The sequence below is a fragment of the Lithobates pipiens genome, unplaced genomic scaffold (genome assembly GCF_037356315.1).
Source record: "Lithobates pipiens isolate NorthernLeopardFrog02 unplaced genomic scaffold, aLitPip1_a1.2 Scaffold_8, whole genome shotgun sequence".
Classification (NCBI taxonomy): domain Eukaryota; kingdom Metazoa; phylum Chordata; class Amphibia; order Anura; family Ranidae; genus Lithobates; species Lithobates pipiens.
The window spans coordinates 537,800,484-537,820,512 of NW_027507903.1; the positions used below are offsets into that span (position 1 = coordinate 537,800,484).

The following is a 20,029-nucleotide window of genomic DNA, read 5'->3' on the forward strand; positions in this document are numbered from 1 at the left end:
AACCGCTATTCAGCCAACATTTTTCCACCGGCTCCTTTGATTTTTTTTCAATTGATTAATGTCTGGGCATGGTGTATGTCCAGGCATTACCGTATTATTGGTTTCGTTTCCTTGTTCCTGAAATGAATAACAGCATTTATTGTTCCCTGTGATATAAAAATCGCCAGGCTTGTAAAAACCTGCCAGGGACCTCAGCTGGAAGCTGAGATCCTACTTATGTAGGCAAACCCACAGAACCACATCTCCCAAGAGCTCTTTCCTGCACACGATGTGTGATCGGGGTCTTGGAAGTCAAGACAACAACTGCTTGAGACGTGAATAAAAGTTAGAGATGGAGGAGGGATGGGGGATGGAGAAACAGTTATTAAAGCAGCCCAGACAGGATGTTAGGAGCGCACTGGATTTACGGCAGAGCAGCAATACACATCTCTCCATTTTTTTTCCCTCTTTATTTTGCCCTGGCATACACTTCACAATCCATGTACTGTGCAGCATGAAGCCACACATGCCAGCCCTGCCTCTGTAGAGATGTAATACAAATACTATAGCAAGCAATAAAAAAAAAAAAAAAAAAAAAAACACTAGCATCATAAAACATTAGCGAAACACTAAGTTTAGAAAATCTTCATGTACTACAAAAAAAAAAAAAAAAAACCCACACACACTTTAAAAAGGAATATAAAGTCGACCTTGGCACCAACCTTATAATACTACGCGCACCATACACAAGTGGAAAAAAATAAATAACCTAGATTCCATTTGACCACACATAGCTAACCAAAGTATAACGAGGACGTTTCCATCCTTGTATTACCCACCAAACACACAATGAGATGACTTGGCTGATCATGGAATGAAACACAAGATACAAGTTCAGCTAGACCCAGCTGATCAAATGGAAAGCGGTATATCTCAACGTATAGCAGGTGGCATGGGTGGCATCCATGGTTTGAATTCCAGGATGCTGGAGACAAAAACACAACCAAAACTAACTGGTCACTAATCACTCCGGGTATATACAGAACATCTACAGAAGGTTGGAAACTCCAGGAGACATATTTCTCACTTCTCCATTCACCACAGCTCCAGACACCAAGCAAAGTCCAAGTTATCACTAAACCGCTTTCTATGTCACCACCGCAGGCCGTCGGGTCCACTGAGGTTCTACAAATCGAGTTCATCGCACAGCAAACTTATTTACTGAATAACACACTTTATCAGCAAAGTCTGATAGCAGGCCACAAAAAATAAAAATATGCAGCAATGGGAGAACCAGATCCTACCATTCTGAAGGCAGTGCCCGGGGGGAACCGGATCCTATCCCACGCTGCCAGAGCATGGGGGGGGGTGACTGACCAGATCCTCCCCCCACACTGCCAGAGCCTCGGGGGGGTGTGTGACCAGATCCCCCCACGCTGCCAGAGCCTCGGGGGGTTACCAGATTCCCCCCCCCACGCTGCCAGAGCCTCGGGGGGGGGGGGTGTGACCAGATCCCCCCCCGCGCTGCCAGAGCCTCTGGGGGGGGGGGGGGGGTGACCAGATCCCCCCCCCCCCCGCGCTGCCAGAGCCTCTGGGGGGGGGGGGTGACCAGATCCCCCCCCCCGCGCTGCCAGAGCCTCTGGGGGGGGGGGGTGACCAGATCCCCCCCCCCCCGCGCTGCCAGAGCCTCTGGGGGGGGGGTGACCAGATCCCCCCCCGCGCTGCCAGAGCCTCGGGGGGGGGTGACCAGATCCTCCCCCCCACGCTGCCAGAGGATGGGGGGGGTGACCAGATCCTCCCCCCACGCTGCCAGAGGATGGGGGGGGGGGTGACCAGATCCTCCCCCCACGCTGCCAGAGCCTGGGGGGGGGTGACCAGATCCTCCCCCCCACGCTGCCAGAGCCTGGGGGGGGGTGACCAGATCCTCCCCCCACGCTGCCAGAGCCTCGGGGTGGGGGGGGTGACCAGATCCTCCCCCCCACGCTGCCAGAGCCTCGGGGGGGGGTGACCAGATCCTCCCCCCCACGCTGCCAGAGCCTCGGGGGGGTGACCAGATCCTCCCCCCCCACGCTGCCAGAGCCTCGGGGGGGTGACCAGATCCTCCCCCCCCACGCTGCCAGAGCCTCGGGGGGGTGACCAGATCCTCCCCCCCCACGCTGCCAGAGCCTCGGGGGGGGGTGGTGACCAGATCCTTCCCCCACACGCTGCCAGAGACCCCCGGGGGGGGGGGGGGAGGGGTGACCAGATCCTTCCACCACCCCCCCCCCCCATGCTGCCAGAGCCCAGGGGAGACCGGATCCTATCAAACCCTGGCAACCCATAGGGACTACTGCATCCTTTTCCCCATGCTGCCAGACCCTAGGAGTAGGCAAACCTCAGGGGGCCAAAGTAACCTACCCCACAATGTCAGATCCGATGGGTGGCCTTATTCTGTCCAAATGCTGGTAAAACCCCGGGGGCAACAAGATACGTCCCCATACTGCCAGAACCCAGGAGTAGCCGAATCCCACCATGCCCTGCCAGACCCAGGAGGTGATTAGATCCTACAATACCAGACCTCATCAGATCCTAACCCACAATACCAGACCCCAGGGGAGTCAGGGTCAGATCCTACCCCACAATACCAGACCTCATCAGATCCTAACCCACAATACCAGACCCCAGGGGAGTCAGGGTCAGATCCTACCCCACAATAGCAGACCGAGGGGGGGGGGGCGATCAGACCCAATCAGATCCTAACCCACAATACCAGACCCCAGGGGGGTCGGGGGTGATCAGATCTTACCCAATACCAGACCGGGGGGAGGGGGGGGGTTGGGGTGATCAGATCCTACCCATCAATACCAGATCCTAGGATATGGCTCCAGACCTCCTACCTCCGGCTTCCAGAGTGACCAGATCCGATGATATGATGCCAATCTTCAGGGGGCAGCTGGATCCTACTCTACCCTGCCAGACCCAAGGAGTGACTGGATCCGACCAGATCCCACCGCACACATGCTGGCCCCCCCCCCCCCCCGATCCTCCCCCCTCCTCCTCCGATCACACACAGAGCAGTGTCTGTACAATGCAGCGCCGAGCACACTGCCCACCTGCCCTCTATATATACATATATAACAATGAGCCGTGTAGCCGCCCCGTGGAGGAGGACGCGTTGCTCGCTCTTACCTGGCCCAGGAAGCGGGATTCGGCTATGGCTGTCCGATCATGGTGCCCGGAGAGGGAAGGCGGACATACGGCGCAGGCTCTGGCTCAGGGGACGGTGCAGTGCATGCAGTGAGAGGGTGCAGCGCTGGGAAGAGGAGGCGGCGGGGGGAGGGGCAGAGGGAGGGGCTACACACATCCAGCAATCCAGTCACCGTCAGATCCTGGCCGGGGCACGACGGCGCAGAGTCCACCTCCTATCTTTTCTCTTCTCTCTCTGATCGCCAATTGCACAATGCTCGCTCATTAATATTCAGAAGCTTCCTTCTTCTCCTAGCCTTTCTGGTCCCTCCTCCTCCCGCCTGACCCCGCCCCAAGACATGGCTAGGCAGAAGCAGAGGAGCGCCGAGCTGGAAATGTGAGGCGTGGGGGGGATGGGTAAGACAATGTATCAGTAGACGCAGGGCTGCTAACCCCTTCACCGCCAGACATTTATATAACCAGAAGAAAGGGAGAGCAGCCTCCCGCTGCAGGAGTGAAGCCAGGGGCTGACTGACCTTGTCATACTTCCTGTTAAAAATGTAAAATATTATTGTCATTATTAATTCATTATTAATAGAAAATATTATTGTTTAGGAAACCCTGGAGAATAGTTGCTGTGGTGGTCGGTGAGGACATTTAGGGTTCGTTTACATCAGATGCAGACAAATGCGTCTCTAAACGCAGCATGAATACAAGGTAGGCTAAGTTCACATCACAGAAACGCACACCAAATCACGTACGTAGAGAAACGCGTCACACTTCAGCAGACGCACCGGGCTGCCATTATACTCGCTTCATATCGCTGTGGCCGGGAAGAACGCGCACAATTTTAATCGCGTGTCCCTAACCTGCAGAGAAACGCGCTGCACTTTAATTCTTATCAAAACGACGTCCATGCCACGTTTTCACGCATGCAAAACTGCATCGTACTGCAGCACCAGGCGGTGCAATTTAGAGAAAGGGGTCGAGGATTTATTCTGCATTTTTTCACACAGATAGGGCAGCCCTTTGATAAGAATGGGCCGCTCTCCCCGTGACGTGTGCACCCCCAGGTTTTTAATGGCACCCCCCACACATCAGAAACCGTGCATGTTTTGGGTGTGGCGCAATTGTGCCAAACGGACAGGCAGGACGTCTTTCCCCACACTTCTAATGGGGAGGGCAGCCCATTGAAATGAATGGGGGGGGGGCTACACAGAGCTCCCACTGAGTGCCCATTCATACCAAGCATAGTGGGACGTGGTTTTTAACATAATGCAGCTGCATATACAGTTTAGAAATCCATGTTATTTAATGGGCATAGTTCACACCGGTACAGTGAAAAACAGTAAAGTAAGCTGCGTTTTTTGTTACAAAAACCATGTGGAAATGTGAGTAAACACACATAATTGTGACCACAAGCATGCGCAGGGGGTGTGCCTGGGCAGTGGGCACACCCTGATAACTACATTCAGTGCAGATTACCCCTACTGCTGGGCCTCCCCCTGTGTTGCACCCTCACACAGTCCGCAGTGCTGATGGCTTCCCTCCTTTCCTCCCAGCTTTCAGGATGGAGAGCGGGGAAAGGGGCTAGTACATATGTCATTCACCGGCCCCTTCTTTTTCTAAATGAACACATTCACTTAAAGAGGGAGTAAACCCGCTGACATTTTTTTTTTCAGACCTGTAAGGCAAAAGGCATAATGAGCTAGTATGCCCCACATACTAGCTCATTATGAAATACCTTAGAACGAGGCCCCGACATCTCACCCGATCCACGCAGAGGGAGCTGACATGTTCCCTCAGCGTGTCTTCTGGCTATCGCGGCTCTGGCACTGTGAGTGGCCAGAGCCGCGATATCGTTACTACCACGCACAGGGTCCAGCATCTGCCGGGCTTTCAGCCGAGAATCCCATGTGCGCATGTGTGGCTGCAGTCAGCTGCTCATTGCGAGGGGAATATCTCCTAAACCATACAGGTTTAGGAGATTTTTTTTTTTACCTACAGGTAAGCCTTATTATAGGCTTACCTGTAGGTTAAATTTAAAAAAAAAAGACTGTACAACCGCTTTAATGTTTTCATTCATAACTGAAGCATAGTAAATTGTTTACTATCCCCCAACTCAACCTATCTGTCTCCTCACAGATCACCAACTTACTAACAGATATATCAGCCTGGATGTCTCGTCACTTCCTCAAACTCAACCTATCCAAAACTGAGCTCCTGATATTTCCTTCCCCACGTGCCACTTCCACTGATTTCTCTGTCAAAATCTACAGCTCAACTACCAACCCACCCCCCCCCCCACGCCTGGATCCTAGGAATAATCCTGCATGTTGAACTCTCCTTTCAGCCCCACATCCAATCGCTGTCCAAAGCTTGCCGATTCAACCTTCGCAACATCTCCAAGTTACGCCCCTTCCTAGTTACCTAGATTTGGCAGGTACCCAGCTACCACTTCTTCCCACACCTCCCCTCTCTGCAATCTTCTGGGACATGTCACGGATCCCAGAAGTTTGCTCGGCCGTTCAGGACAGCACATGCGCAGTGTGTACCCAGCTGTGAAGCCGCAAGCTGTCACAGCTGGGTGCCCACGCTAGTGATGCCAGCGCAGAGGGGTGAGGGGGGGAGAACTGGGGCTTCAGGCAGCTACATCGCTGGACTGTGGGACAGGTGAATGTGTGTTTATTAAAAGTCAGCAGATACACTTTTTGTAGCTGTTGACTTTGAATAAACTCAAAAGCAAGTGGAACTCCACTTTAAGTTGAAGGAAAAAACAGGTTAAAAACTATTCAATTTCTAAACTGACTACAGTCCAGCCAAAAACTAAATTGACATAGTAGCCCCTGTCTAGAACAATGGGGCTACACAAAGAGCACCTATGTGGACAAAGTGGTTGTAAACCCTTAAGGCCCGTACACACGATCGGACAATAAACATGCAAATTAGCTGTTTTAAAGGCAACATCCGACCATGTGTACACTACATTGGACACATTTTTTCGGTTTTCATCGAGCAAATGTTGGCTGTGCCAACAGACAAACTTTTTCGACAACATAAGTCCGATGGAGCAAAGTCCGATCGTGTGTACAGAAAACCATCGGACTGTACACACACGCATGCTCAGAACCAATGCAAAAGATCAGACAACAATACAGATGTTGACCAAAGGTGGCGGTAAAGAGCAGAAAAACCACGTGATTTGGTGAAAGTTGGCTAAAAAAGTCAGTTCGTGTTTATGCTTAACAAGTTTGCGGCCAACGGGATTGTACAGAAAACCACAGGAAAGTTTGTTCCAATCGTGTGTATGAGGCTTAACATAAACCCATTGAAGGGACTATCCTCAGGGGATACACAGAAATTAAACAAATCCTCCTACATAAGTTGTACCTGTTTTTCTGCAAAACAAAAACTGAAAAAGTCAGTGCTGTGTACCCATGCAATAGCTGCTGGCAATAAAGGTAATATACTGAAAACTTTTGTGAACAAAATAAATGAAAAATTGCAGCACTATAAAAAGTATATAAGATATCAATGTGTAAAGTTCATAAATTAGAGTTCATAAATCATAAACTGTGCCAAATCTTCAACCTTTTCCAATAGCTGGATGACCCAATCACCGGAAGTCTGGGCTGCTCAATTAAGTGCAGCAAAAATGCACATAAAACACAACTCCTTTAATGGACTCAGATCTTCTCTGGATAACTGGAACTCCAGGTATAGCAGGAAAGAAGGAAGACCATATAGTGTAATATTGCTACAGATCTGCAATGAATACCACACCGGTGCGTACAATGCCACGCCTAAGTGAAAAGCGTAAAAAAAAAAAACATGACCACCAGCCTCCACCCACATGTAATTATTATTATTATTATTAAAGGTACTTATATAGCGCCATCAAATTACGCAGCACTTTACATATACATTGTACATTCACATTGGTCCCTACCCTCAAGGAGCTTACAATCTAAGATCACTAACTCACATTCATATACTAGGACCAATTTAGAGAGAAGCCAATTAACCTACCAGCATGTCTTTGGAGTGTGGGAGGAACCTGGATTACCCAGAGGAAACCCAAGCAAATACAGCACAGGGAGAACATGCAAACTCCAGGCAGGTAGTGTTTTGTTTTTTTTTACTGCTAGGCGAGAGTGCTACCCACTACACCACTGTGCAGCCCACGTAATGCGCTCTCACTGCCATATACATTGCCAGCTGATTGTGCAGCAACTGAGCTTGTGTAGATGAAGATGCAGGTATCAATGATGTCCTTCTAAGATCCTCCAGGGGGCAACACTGGAGTTTAAAATCCGTCACACACCATAAACTTGAAAACTCTCAAAATAGCAGCTAGCTTAGCACAGCAGCCGTCAAAGGCTCAAGAATTGCGTCATATTCAGGTGACCCACTATAAAGGGAGGGGTATAATTGGTAAACCTGTTTTTCTGCAGTCTTCTCATCTCTACATCAGTTCAAAGCTTGTCTGGAAGTTCAGAAATAAGGGGGTGGAGAGCTGAAGTTACACTCGGCAGAGCTCAGTGAGGAGAGCCCTGAGAGTTGATTGGAGGAAAGGCACACATCCCTATTCACACAGCTCACAGAAATAGAGCTGAGGTTGTCAATCGGCTGGAGATCCCTCCCCTGTCACCATTTTTCTCTTGGTGTCAGGAAAACTTATCAGAAGTTATTCATGCTGATAGCAGAGGAATGAAGCAGCAGACAACAATGACACTTAGTGCTCTTAATTGAGACAAGGACAAGTAGTAGCATTTAAGGTTGTAGAGTTAGAGGGTTGGTCAAATAAAATGTTTTAGCCCAGAATGGGACTTTAAACATTGTCACAATGCAATAAAGTAGTTTTGCACCTTTACTATTAAAAAATAGGGCTAAAACATCACTTACATAACCTATTGCATATCATTAAAGTGGATATAAGATCAGCACAAAGTGGCACATAATTGTGAAGTGGAAGGAAAATTATAAATGGTTTTCAATTTTTTTTACAAATAAATATCTGAAAAGTGTGGCGTGCATTTGTATTCAGCCCCCTTTACTCTGATACCCCCTAACTAAAAAATAGAGTCCACATATGTGTAATTTAATCTCAGTATAAATACAGCTGTTCTGTGAAGCCCTCAGAGGTTTGTTAGATAACCTTAGTGAACAAGCAGCATCATGAAGGCCAAAGAACACATCAGACAGGTCAAGGATAAAGTTGTGGTGAAGTTTAAAGCAATCCATCATCTGAAAATGGAAAGAGTATGGCACAACTGCAAACCTACCAAGACATGGACGCCCACCTAAACTGACAGGCCGGGCAAGGAGAGCATTAATCAGAAGCAGCCAAGAGGCCCATGGCAACTCTTGAGGAGCTGCAGAGATCCACAGGTCAGCTGGGAGAATCTGTTTACAGGACAACTTTTATGTCGCGTACACACGGTCGGATTATCCGACGGAAAATGTTCAATGGGAGCTTTTTGTCGGAAATTCTGACCATGTGTAGGCTCCATCGGTCATTTTCCATAGGAATTTTCGACACATAAAATTTGAGATCTGGGTCTCAAATTTTCAGACAACAAAATCCATTGTCGGAAATTCTGATCGTGTATACACAATTCTGACGCACAAATTTCTACGCATGCTTAGAATCAAGCAGAAGAGCCGCACTGGCTATTATAGAACTTCTATAGAAAATTTTCTCAGCTCATCATATGTCACCATGTTCTTGACATTCAGAATTTCCAACAACATTGTGTGACCATGTGTGTGCAAGACAAGTTTGAGCCAACATCCGTCGGAAAAAATCCCATGGATTTTGTTGTCGGAATGTCTGATCATTTGTACGTGGCATAAGTCTTGCACTCCACAAATCTGGCCTCTATGGAAGAGTGACAAGAAGAAAGCCATTGTTAAAAGAAAGCCATAAGAAGTCCCATTTGCAGTTTGTGAGAAGCCATGTGGGGGACACAGTAAACACGTGGAAGAAGGTGCTCTGGTGAGATGAGACCAAAATTGAACTTTTTGGCCTAAAAGCAAAACGCTACGTGTGGTGGAAATTCAACACTGCACATCACCCTGACACGCCATCGTGAAACATGGTGGTGGAAGCATCATGTTGTGGGGATGCTTTTCTTCAGGGATCTGGTCAGAGTTGACGGGAAGATGGATGGAGCCAAATACAGACCAATCTTAGAAGAAAACTTGTAATGCTGCAAGTTGTAATGCATGTCACGTACACACGACCGGACTTTCCAGCAGACTAGGTCCGACGGGATCAGTCCGTCGGACAATGCGATCGTGTGTGGGCTAATCGGATTGTTTTTCGTTATATAAATCAGACGGACCTAGAAATAGAACATGTTTCAAATCTGTCCGACAGACTCAATTCCTATCGGGAAAACCATTCGTCTGTATGCTGGTCTGACGGACCAAATACAGTGCAAGGGAAGCTATTGGCTACTGACTATTGAACTTCCTTTTTTAGTCCTGTCTAACATCATCACATTCAAAATGAACGGACTTAGTCCATTTGTGTGTGGCCAAGTCCCTTCGTTTGGAAGTCCGTCGGAAACTCCGCTGAAAAGTCATTCGGGAAGACCGTCGGACCTAGTATGCCGGAAAGTCCGGTCATGTGTACGTGACATTAGAGTCTGCAAAAGACTTGAGACTGGGGTAGAGGTTCACCTTCCAGCAGCACAACGACCTTAAACATACAGTCATGAATACTTTTTCAAGGTACTGTATGTGAGTATAACTGTCTATCACTTGTCCTTCTGCACTGTTACCATGAGTGGTCCCGGCATTCCCTCTTCCACAGCCGCATGTATACAAGTGGTGCGTATATGACAGTGGCAGTTCAGGTAAGCTCAGACTAGGTTGTGAACACCTCTGAGCTCCTGCCTAATGCCAACACACGTTATACAGTGATAAAACACTGTTGTTACTATTAGGAAGCTACCCCGTGAGCAACAATGTTGCTAGACAGGAGGTGGCTACAGGATATTGGCAGCAATGGGATTAAAAACAGGATGAAAAAAGTGAAACAGCCTTTATGAAAACAAAACAAGTTTGGGTTTAGATCTACCTCAAAGTGTATGTTAGCCCACAATTTCATATTCCTGATATTTGTTCATCTTGCCATGTACTTGTACAAAAAAGTATCCTGTTCTCTTTGTATTACTTCCTTTGAGTGAAATAGTCGGTGAACCTGCCAGTCCTTCCACTTTCCTATTTTAACTGACCACACTAGACGTGGATGAGGCTGCACGGATATGCTACACTGATAGGCTGAACTGATGGGCACTGATAAAGGGGAACTGATGGGCACTGATAAGGTGGCACTGATTGGCATCGCTGATGGGCACTGATTGGCAGCACTGGTGGGCACAGATTGGCAGCACTGGTGGGCACTGTTGGGGCTGCACTAATCATTAGGACACTGATGATCAGTGCCTTGATTGTCAGTGTAGATATCCCCTGTGTGGCTTTGCTGGTTTTCGGCTCTCCTCTCTTCACATGCTGTCAGAGTGGGGGCGCATTGCCAATAACCGGCAAATCCTGTTTACATCTGTGATCAGCTGTGATTGGACACAGGTGATCATGTGGTAAAAATCCTCCATGATTGGCTCTTTACCCCAACCTGTAATCAGCTGCATCCGAAGGACGCATCGATCTCAGATCACTGCCGATACGTGCCGCGAGCAAGGAACAACGTAATATGATGGCCTCCCGGCAAAGTGCAGCAACACTGCACCCGTCATAGGGCTATGTCGCAAAGGGGTTAATTCATGTTGCTCAGCAGAAGTGGTGCTACCTGAGAGGTATAGGCAGGGGCGTACCTAGAGCATTTGGCACCCGGGGCCGATCCTATGCCTGGCACCCCCCCCCCCCACCTTAAAATGTAAAAACACCTCAGGCCGCGTACACACGCGGGGACTGTTCGCTGAAACTGTCCGCTGAAACCAAGTTTCAGCGGACAGTCCGCTCGTGTGTGGGCTTTCAGCGGACAGTTTCAGCGAACAGTCCGCTGAACAAGGTTTTTCGGAAATTCCGAAAAACTGTCCGCTGAAACCTTGTTTCAGCGGACAGTCCCCGCGTGTGTAGGCTTGTTCGTCAAACAAAGTTGCGCGCATGCTCAGAAAGGATTTTCACGCCGAAAGTTATAATGCAGTGTATAGGACGTCGTATTTTTCGTCCCGTCGTACGTGCCGTTCACGTCATCGCGCACGGTTTCAGCAAACTGTTCGTCCGTCGTGTGTGGCCATGTCCGTCCATGCTAATTTTTGCCGAAACTGTTTGACGGACAAAGTTGGGCGAACAGTCCCCGCGTGTGTACGCGGCCTCACTTTGCCCCCTGCATACCTCTGCATCCTTCAATATCTTTTTTGTCACTACTTTGTACCCCCCCTCTCCACAACTGCACCTCTGGACCCCTTTACATTACACAGCACCCTGCACCTCTGCATCCCTTTACATTACACAGCCCTTCACAGCTCTGGATCCCCTGCATGTTACACAGACCCCCTACAATGAAGACCCCCCTCCCTACCATACAGACCCCCCATCTTCAGTGTAGACCCCACTAAAGAAGAGGACTACATATCCCAGCATGCAAGGCTGCAATGCATTACAGAGGAGGGCTACAAGTCCCAGCATGCACTGTACTACAGAGGAGGGCCACTAATCCCTGCATGCAAGGCAGCACTGCACTATAGAGGACTACAAGTCCCAGCATGCAAGGCTGCACTGCATTACCAAGGAGGACCACAAGTCCCAGCATGCAAGGCTACTCTGCGCTATAGAAGACCACAGGTCCCAGCATGCAAGGCTGCACTGCACTATAGATGACTACGTGTCTCAGCATGCAAGGCCTTCACTGGATTACAGAGGAGGACCACGGGTCCCAGCATGCAAGGCTGCACTGCACTATAGAAGGGGACTACAAGTCCCAGTATGCAAGGCTGCACTGCATTACAGAGGAGGACTACAAGTCCCAGCATGCACTGTACTACTGAGGAGGACCACACCTCCCAGCATGTAAGGTTGCACTGCACTACAGAAGAGGACTACAAGTCCCAGCAAGCAAGGCTGCACTGCACTACAGAGGACTACAAGTCCCAGTAAGCAAGGCTGCACTGCACTACAGAGGACTACAAGTCCCAGTATGCAAGGCTGCACTGTACTACAGAGGCCTACAAGTCCCAGCATGCAAGGCTGCACTGTACTACAGAGGAGGCCTACAAGTCCCAGCATGCAAGGCTGCACTATGGAGGACTACAAGTCCCAGCATACAAAGCTGCTATGCTCAGCAGAGGAGAACTGTAAGCCCACACAGCCCTGTATGTTAGGACTTGTAGTCCTCCTCAGCTGCATCTTGAAGTTTGGGATGTTGAGGTTACATAATAAGAGCTGCAGAGAATCTCTTCAAACCCCACCCCCCCCCCCCCCCCCCACTGTTGGTCTCTCTCTGTATGACCAGCACTGACCTGTACCGGGAGGACACAGAGCCAGTGACACCTGTCGGCAGTGATCCGGGACCCGGTGCAACAATTCCCTTCTCTGTGGTTGCGTTGCGCCGTTCTGATCAGTCTCGAGCAGCGGCTGTCACAGCCAAGCAGACTGAAGCCGCCTCCCCCTCCTCCTGTATGTCTACACAGTGCTGTGCATGCAGGAGGAGGGGGAGGCAGCTTCACTCTGCTCGGCTGTGAGTGACAGCCGCTGCCCGAGACTGATCAGAACGGCGCAACGCAATCACAGAGAGACGGGGATTATTGCGCCGGGTCCCGGATCACTGCCGACAGATGTCACTCCACTCGGGTGCTGCTCGCACCTCCCCCTGCAATGCCACCCACTGCCAGCTCTCTCTGTGTGGTCAGTCTTAACCCGCGGCGCTGTCTCATCTTCAGTCGGAGGGGGAGGGTGCTGGCCTGGCACCCCCCCCCCCCCCAGTGTGTGGCACCCGGGGGGCGGCCCGCACCCCCCGCCCCCCACTTAGTATGCCACTGGGTATAGGTTAAAGTGGATGTAAACCCGATTCATGAAATTTGAGCTGGGCACATATATCTGTAGTGTTCTCTTATCTCTCTTCAAAGCACTGAGTCTGGTGGCTTTCTCCTGCTCCGTTCTTCTGTTATCAGTATGATAACTTCTGACAAGTTTTCCCCTGACACGTGTGATAAAACCAGCCCGCAATCCGATTACAGTGCAGCTCCCTGCTCTATTTTCCTACGAATCCAACTGTATGGCTGAACTCTCATTGCATAGACATCGCATGCGATTGGCACCGCAGTGCGGGTGCAAATCACATACAATGTCTGTGTTCGCACAAGTGTGAACCCAGGCTAATTCGCTTTTCCCAGGCTTTTTGGAAGGTACTCCCCTTTGCTGGACAAAACATATATAAAAGGAACTGCCACTAGGTAAAAGGCCAGTGTTCATTGTTTGTTTTCGTTGGTTGCTCTCTGCATGGGATGGAAACTGGGGCTGAGTTAGGTAATTGACATTTTTCTGCTTAGTCACTCCTTGTGGGAGCCAAGTCGAGGGTTCCAAGGGTATGGACTTTTGCCTCTGATAATGGACTAATGGACTAAAGCCTTGTTCACAGGATCCAATTGTTGGCAGGGAATTATGTGATGACAGACTGTTGACCTAAAATCTCACCATTAGTATGCTCCTTCAGACAATTGTTGTCCAACTTTCGGCCGACAAATGTTGGATGGCAGGCTAGAAATTTTTTGGCGGACAGCGGTCTGTTGTCAGATTTTCGTATCGTCTATACACAAGTCCGTCACACAAAAGTCCAAAGTACAAATACGCATGTTCAGAATCAATGCTCACCAAACTCGACATTAGCAGAAGGTGCCCAAAGGGTGGCGCTCAAGAGCTGAAATTCCACGTAGTACATCACTATGTTCGTGTTTGTTGGCCGACAATTGTGTGCCGTTAGTATGCAAGACAAGATCCTGGCACATGCCCTTTTGACAAAAGTCTGATGCTCTGTTGGCCAACAATCCGATCGCGTGTACGAGGCTCAAAAGGCTTTCTCACCTACTATATTAAACCTCTTCCTGCCGCCTCCGTGAAATGTTACTAAAGTTAGCCACGGGTTATAAAGAGTCAACTGTGTTCTCACAGGGTAGCCTTGCTTTGTACCTCTGTATCAGTGTGAAAGTCAGACTCAGCCCGCCTCAGGGGGCAGTAGCGAGAGCTCATTCCGGTCCCGATCCTACCCACGGACTCAGTAAGCCACGTCCACATGCTGAAACACCCCCTGCAGTCTCCACCCCAACTCTCTAAGCTCTATATGAAGGTGAGAACAGAAATCATGTGATCACTTAAAAAAAATATATATATATATATATATACACACACACACAAACATTTTGCTTTCATTTCTATTTTAAACTGAATGGGTTGTACTTTAAAGGAGAGAGGGGTAGGGAATTCAGAATACCCATTACTGACCTGTAGACTAAGTAAAATAACAATAGACACCAGTAAAGGGTGTTTAGGCTGAATCCAGCAACCTGTACCTTCTTAGATGTAGAAGCAGTTCCCAGTAGCAACCAGATCTTCATTAGTAACAGCAACTTCGATGATCCCATCTTGATGCTATCCCAGGCTTTCCATGAGCTCCTTCTCCATAGGACCTCAAGTGGCAGAGTTACCACTGGTACATCATGTCAGACATTCTTTCTTAATCAAATGTCCTCTGCACCGTGTCTCCTAAAGCTCTGGGCCTCAAGAAACAGGACACTCTGGACAGACAGCCTCCTTCTGCTCCCAGGCTCCTGCTCCAACCGCATGTATAGGCCCCAGCTCAGCTGCTCCTCACACATCCTCCCCAGACTGCAGCTGGGGGAGAAGAGAGAGATCACATGGCCTTCTCCAAATATTTATTCTCTCTCCCAACATGCACCAGTGCCAAACACCTCCTACTGGTTGGCTAGGGGAAACATAAATGTTCATAACTCAGCTTCTCATGCTATTGCTAGAGGTATCAGTGACACCTACTGGCAGTAGAGAAAAAACATAATGCTATTGAATTTAGGGGAAAACCAAGTGAGCAAATAGACTATAAATCAGCTGGGCTGCATACCACCCAAAAAAAAACAAAAAACATGGAATTTCGATAATAGCCCCTGTTTAGGACAGGTTGAAATCGCAGGCTATCACAGTGGTCATGTGATTGAGGGTCATTCCACCTGATCATTAGTAGGAGAATTGGTGGAGTTGGTGACACCTTGGTCTCCATGCTTGGAGCATGCTATAGAGAAGGCTTCCAGCACAAACGCTGAACACATATATGCGGCGCCTCAGAAGAAGGCCCACTGCTGTGACATTGCATATACAGGCATACCCCACTTTTAAGTGCACAATGGGGTTTATTTACTAAAGCTGGAAAGTGCAAAATAAGGCTCACTTCTGCATAGAAACCAATGAGCTTCTAACCCCAACTTGTTCAATTAAGCTTTGGTAATAAAACCTGAAAGCTCATTGGTTTCTATGCAGAAGTGAGCCTGATTTTGCACTTTCTAGCTTTAGTAAATAAACCCCATTGTGTACTTAAAAGTGGGGTATGCCTATGTTTTTTTTTCTCTACTTTGGGAGCTCTGCAAGCTCCATTGCAGCGGAACGACATCTACTGCATGTTCAACACCAGTCCCTGTGTTGTTCCTCTGTCCCCTCACCCTGTTTTGCCATTTACTAAGCACATCACAAACATCATCACTGTTCTTTGTGAAAGGCAAAGCAGAGGGGTAGACAACATCAGAATAGACACTGCGACTCATAGACACTGCCCCAATACAACATGGAGGTAGAAGTGCAGTTCCTCACTCACTTGGTAATGCATGTGGTAGCTGCATGTGTTTTCTTTTTTCAGGCCTTTTTTCTTTATTTCAGTTGGTGTTCCAGCCACTTCCAGTATTAGATTCCTTTCACACTGGGGCCGTGTTAGCGCCATTTATGCGGCACTTTTAGGTCACTAGAGGGGCGCTTTCAACCCCAAAGAAGGAGTTAAGAACGCCTGTGTTGCGCCACTTTCAAAACGCTTTTCAGGAGCTTAGCAAACGCTGCCCATTCATTTCAATGGGCAGGATGTTTTGGGAGCGCAAAATGCAACGCTCCCAAACCGCCCCAAAGATGCTGCTTGCAGGACTTTTTCTAACATCCTGCAATCGCACCGTCCCAGTGTGAAAAGACACACTGAAATGAATGGGAGACGGTTTTCAGATCATATTAGAGGATATTTCTGGCGCTAAAAAGCCTGAAACCCACCTCAGTGGAAAGGAGTCTTAAGTTGTAGCCACTCTGGATGAAGGAGAAACAGAGCTATTCTTGGACAGCAGCATTGTCAACCTGGGCAGAGGGTAGTGTTAAATGCACTAAATAGATTTACATGGACTTAACAGAAAACTGAAGGCATTTTACAGCAAATTGTGAGCAGGCAGACTATTTATTGCAGAAGAGACATTCATTGGGGTTTATTTACTAAAGGCAAATCCACTTTGCACTACAAATGCACTTGGAAGTGCAGTCTCTGTAGATCTGAGGGGGACATCCAAGGAAAATAAAAAACAGAATTTTTGCTTGTACATGATTGGATGATAAAATCAGCAGAGCTTCCCCTCATTTCAGATCTTCCCCTCTGATCTACAGCGACTTCATTTCCCAGTGCACTTGTAGTGCAAATTGGATTTGCCTTTAGTAAATCAACCCCTAAGTCTTTTGTGCAATAAAATACAACTACTTACCTGCCCGCAGTCTTCTGCAGAAGGTAAATGAAGCTGCGCTGCTCACATTGCCAGCACAGTGTGTCAGGATGACTGACTCAAGTGCATGCACAGGAATTGTGTCATCCTGTGCCAGCTAATGAATATGCCTAAAGACTGGCACCCGGGGAGTAGATGCTAGTGTCAGTGAGGGTCACTTCCCAGATTTCAGACCATTAAAGAGGAGACAAGTGTAGTGCCTTTAGTGTTGCTTTAACTAGCAAATTAAAATCAAACTCCAGCTAACACTATTTAAGCAGTTACAGCAACAGTTTTTTTTTTTCTTCTTTTTTTTTGGAGAAAGGTTCTACATGTATAAAAGCTGACCACTGGAAGCACCAATGTCAGTGTTAAATAGTTTCAACCCTCTATCTGCCACTTTTGCTGGACAGCTTTGTCTGCTAAAGGACGTTGAATCATAACAAAGTTACTGGCTGGATCGCCCCTGGTGAAAAATAAAGGTAAAAAGCCTGAAAAATAAAACTAATGCAGCCATCATGTCTAAGAATTGTTAAGCTGCAATATCATACATTTTTGTTTCCAGGTTTAATATTGGGTTACCCGCTTAAGGACCACCCCACGTATATATACTGTGACAGGGCGGCTCATAAGCGCAAAATCACGTACCTGTATGAGATTTCTTTCTTAAAGAGGCATTCCACCAAAAAAAAAAATATTAAAAGCCAGCAGCTATAAGTACTACAGCTGCTGACTTTTAATAAATGGACACTCACCTGTCCCGGGTTCCAGCGATGCCAGCAGCCGAGGCCGATCAATCGCTCGGCCCTCGGCTGCTGCCGCCACCATTCTAGGTGAGGGAATCAGGAAGTGAAGCGAATCGGCTTCACTTCCCGGTTCCCTACTGCGCATGCGCGAGTTGCGCCGCGCAATAGGAAATCTCCGCGCTGTCACTGGGACCCGTGTGTGTCCCAGCAGACAGCGCGGCAGGGCAGGAAATGGCGTAGACTCCCACGGGAGTCTATGCCCGGAAGTGGGTGTCCCCCTCCCCCCTGAAAGGTGTCAATTGTGACACCGGAGGGGGGGAGGGATCCGATCAGTGGAGGTTCCACTTTAGGGTGGAATCCCGCTTTAAGGTCTCGGAGACTAGCTCCCACTGTGATTGAACTCGCCGATCCTTCCCAATGTAAACAAGGCAGCACTGTCAAAGGGGATGATGGAGATCTTGTGTTCAGGAACACAGATCCCTGTCTTCACCCAGTCAAAGCACTCCCTAGGAGCACATTTAACTCTTTGATCGCACCTGATTTTACCCCCCTCCCTGCCAGTGTCATTAGTACAGTGGCAGTGCATTTTTTTTTATAGCATTGATCACTATTGTTGTCACCAGTCCCCAAAAAGTGTCACTTAGTGTCAGATGTGTCCGCCGCAATGTCGTAGTCCCGCTAAAAACTTCTGATCGCTGCCATTACTGGTAAAAAAAAAAAAAAAAAATTTCTTTACCAAAAATTTGTAATAGAATACATATTGGCCTAAACTGATGAAGAAATTCGATTTTTTTTTTATTATTGATTTTTTTTGGATATGTTTTATAGCAGAAAGTACCACCAAAAGAAAGCTCTATTGGGGGGAAAAAATGACATATTTTGTTTCGGTACAGCGCCACAAGACCGCTCAATTGTCAGTTAAAGCGACACAGTGCCGTATCTCAAAAAATGGCCTGATCATTAAGGGGGTAAATCCTTCCAGGGCTGAAGTGGTTAAAGTATAAGGACTATGAATGTATAAATAAGTGGTGAGTTCTGAGAGGTAAACTATAGGACTGGTTGCATGCCAAGTAAAATGCAGCTGCACAGTGCAAGCACTGCCTGACCTCTTGGCTATTTTATAATAATTTGAATTGAAAACATATTAGCTCCCTTTCCCACAATGAACTGGCAAAGGAGTGGTCCACACCTTGTTTTTATACCCAGGGCGCCCTAGAAAATAACTGAGATGGATATGTGCCACCATCTCTAGGTATCTGCATTCATTTTCAGATGTCACTTTTCCCAGCGAGAGGTGAGTACAGCTACACTTATCTTGCCATGTCCCTTATATCTAGCTCCTGCCTCCTATGGCCTCCTACAGTCACACAAGCCTCCTGCATTTGGTTTATTTAAACGCAGGAGAAATTATGTGGAATGTATAAACAAACTTTGTTTCCTATATCAAGTTCTGCTGTGTACTTTGCGTTTACATGTTTATGTACATGTGTTTACAAGTGTGTTTATGTGTGTTTACATGCATTTAGACATGCTTAGAGTATTAATCTGCTCCTGGAAACGCAGAATTTAATTTTTTCTAAACGCAGCTAAACTAAACACATCTGAACACCGGTAATCATGGATTGGGCTTCATGTACACTGCCTCGAGAGGGCCGTACAGCATACGCCTACCTTCTGACTTTTTGAGATGGGAACAAGCGACACCTATTAGCTAAAGTATTGTAGCGCATAGGACACACCCCCTGCCACGCCCCCTTAACCGCTTACCGACCAGCCGCCACAGTTGTACTGCGGCAACATGCTTCGGCTGCGCGAATCACGGTCATGTTACGCCGCTTCTATATTTGGACACTAGGGGCACACGCGCTCCCTGCTCGCCTGCGTAGCCGATGCGAGTGCCCAGCGGTTGCAATCACCGCCGGGCTCCCGCGGTTGCTCGGGCACACGGAGAACCAGGATCTGTGTGGGTAAACACACAGATCCCAGTTCTCTGAGGGGAGAACACACAGATCGTCTGTTCATACAGAGAATGAGCAGCGATTTGTCATCTCCCCTACACAGTCCCCTCCCCCTTTCAGTTAGAGTACACAATAGGGAACACATTAACCCCTTGATCGTCCCCTAGTGGTTAACCCCTTCACTACCAGTGACATTTTTACAGTAATCAATGCATTTTTACAGGCATACCCCACTTTTTAGTACACAATGGGGTTTATTTACTAAAGCTGGAAAGTGCAAAATCAGACTCACTTCTGCATAGAAACCAATGAGCTTCTAACCCCAGCTTGTTCAATTAAGCTTTGGTAATAAAACCTGGAAGCTCATTGGTTTCTATGCAGAACCCCATTGTGTACTTAAAAGTGGGGTATGCCTGTATAGCATTGA

General features: G+C 48.1%; 1 protein-coding gene across 5 annotated transcripts in view; it reads right to left on the minus strand.

The window, feature by feature from the left end:
• The window catches only part of ZMIZ2 (zinc finger MIZ-type containing 2), a 74,880-nt gene extending 71,566 nt beyond the window's left edge, over window positions 1-3,314 (minus strand). For 4 of the 5 annotated variants that reach the window (XM_077469650.1, XM_077469646.1, XM_077469647.1 and 1 more), the window contains exon 1: window positions 3,148-3,314. The gene's annotated coding sequence lies outside the window, so the exon portion shown is untranslated. Of the gene's footprint in view, window positions 1-2,855; window positions 2,919-3,147 lie in introns of those variants that run through there. The other variant, XM_077469645.1, reaches the window with a different exon arrangement.
• Between the last annotated feature and the right edge of the window lie 16,715 nt (window positions 3,315-20,029).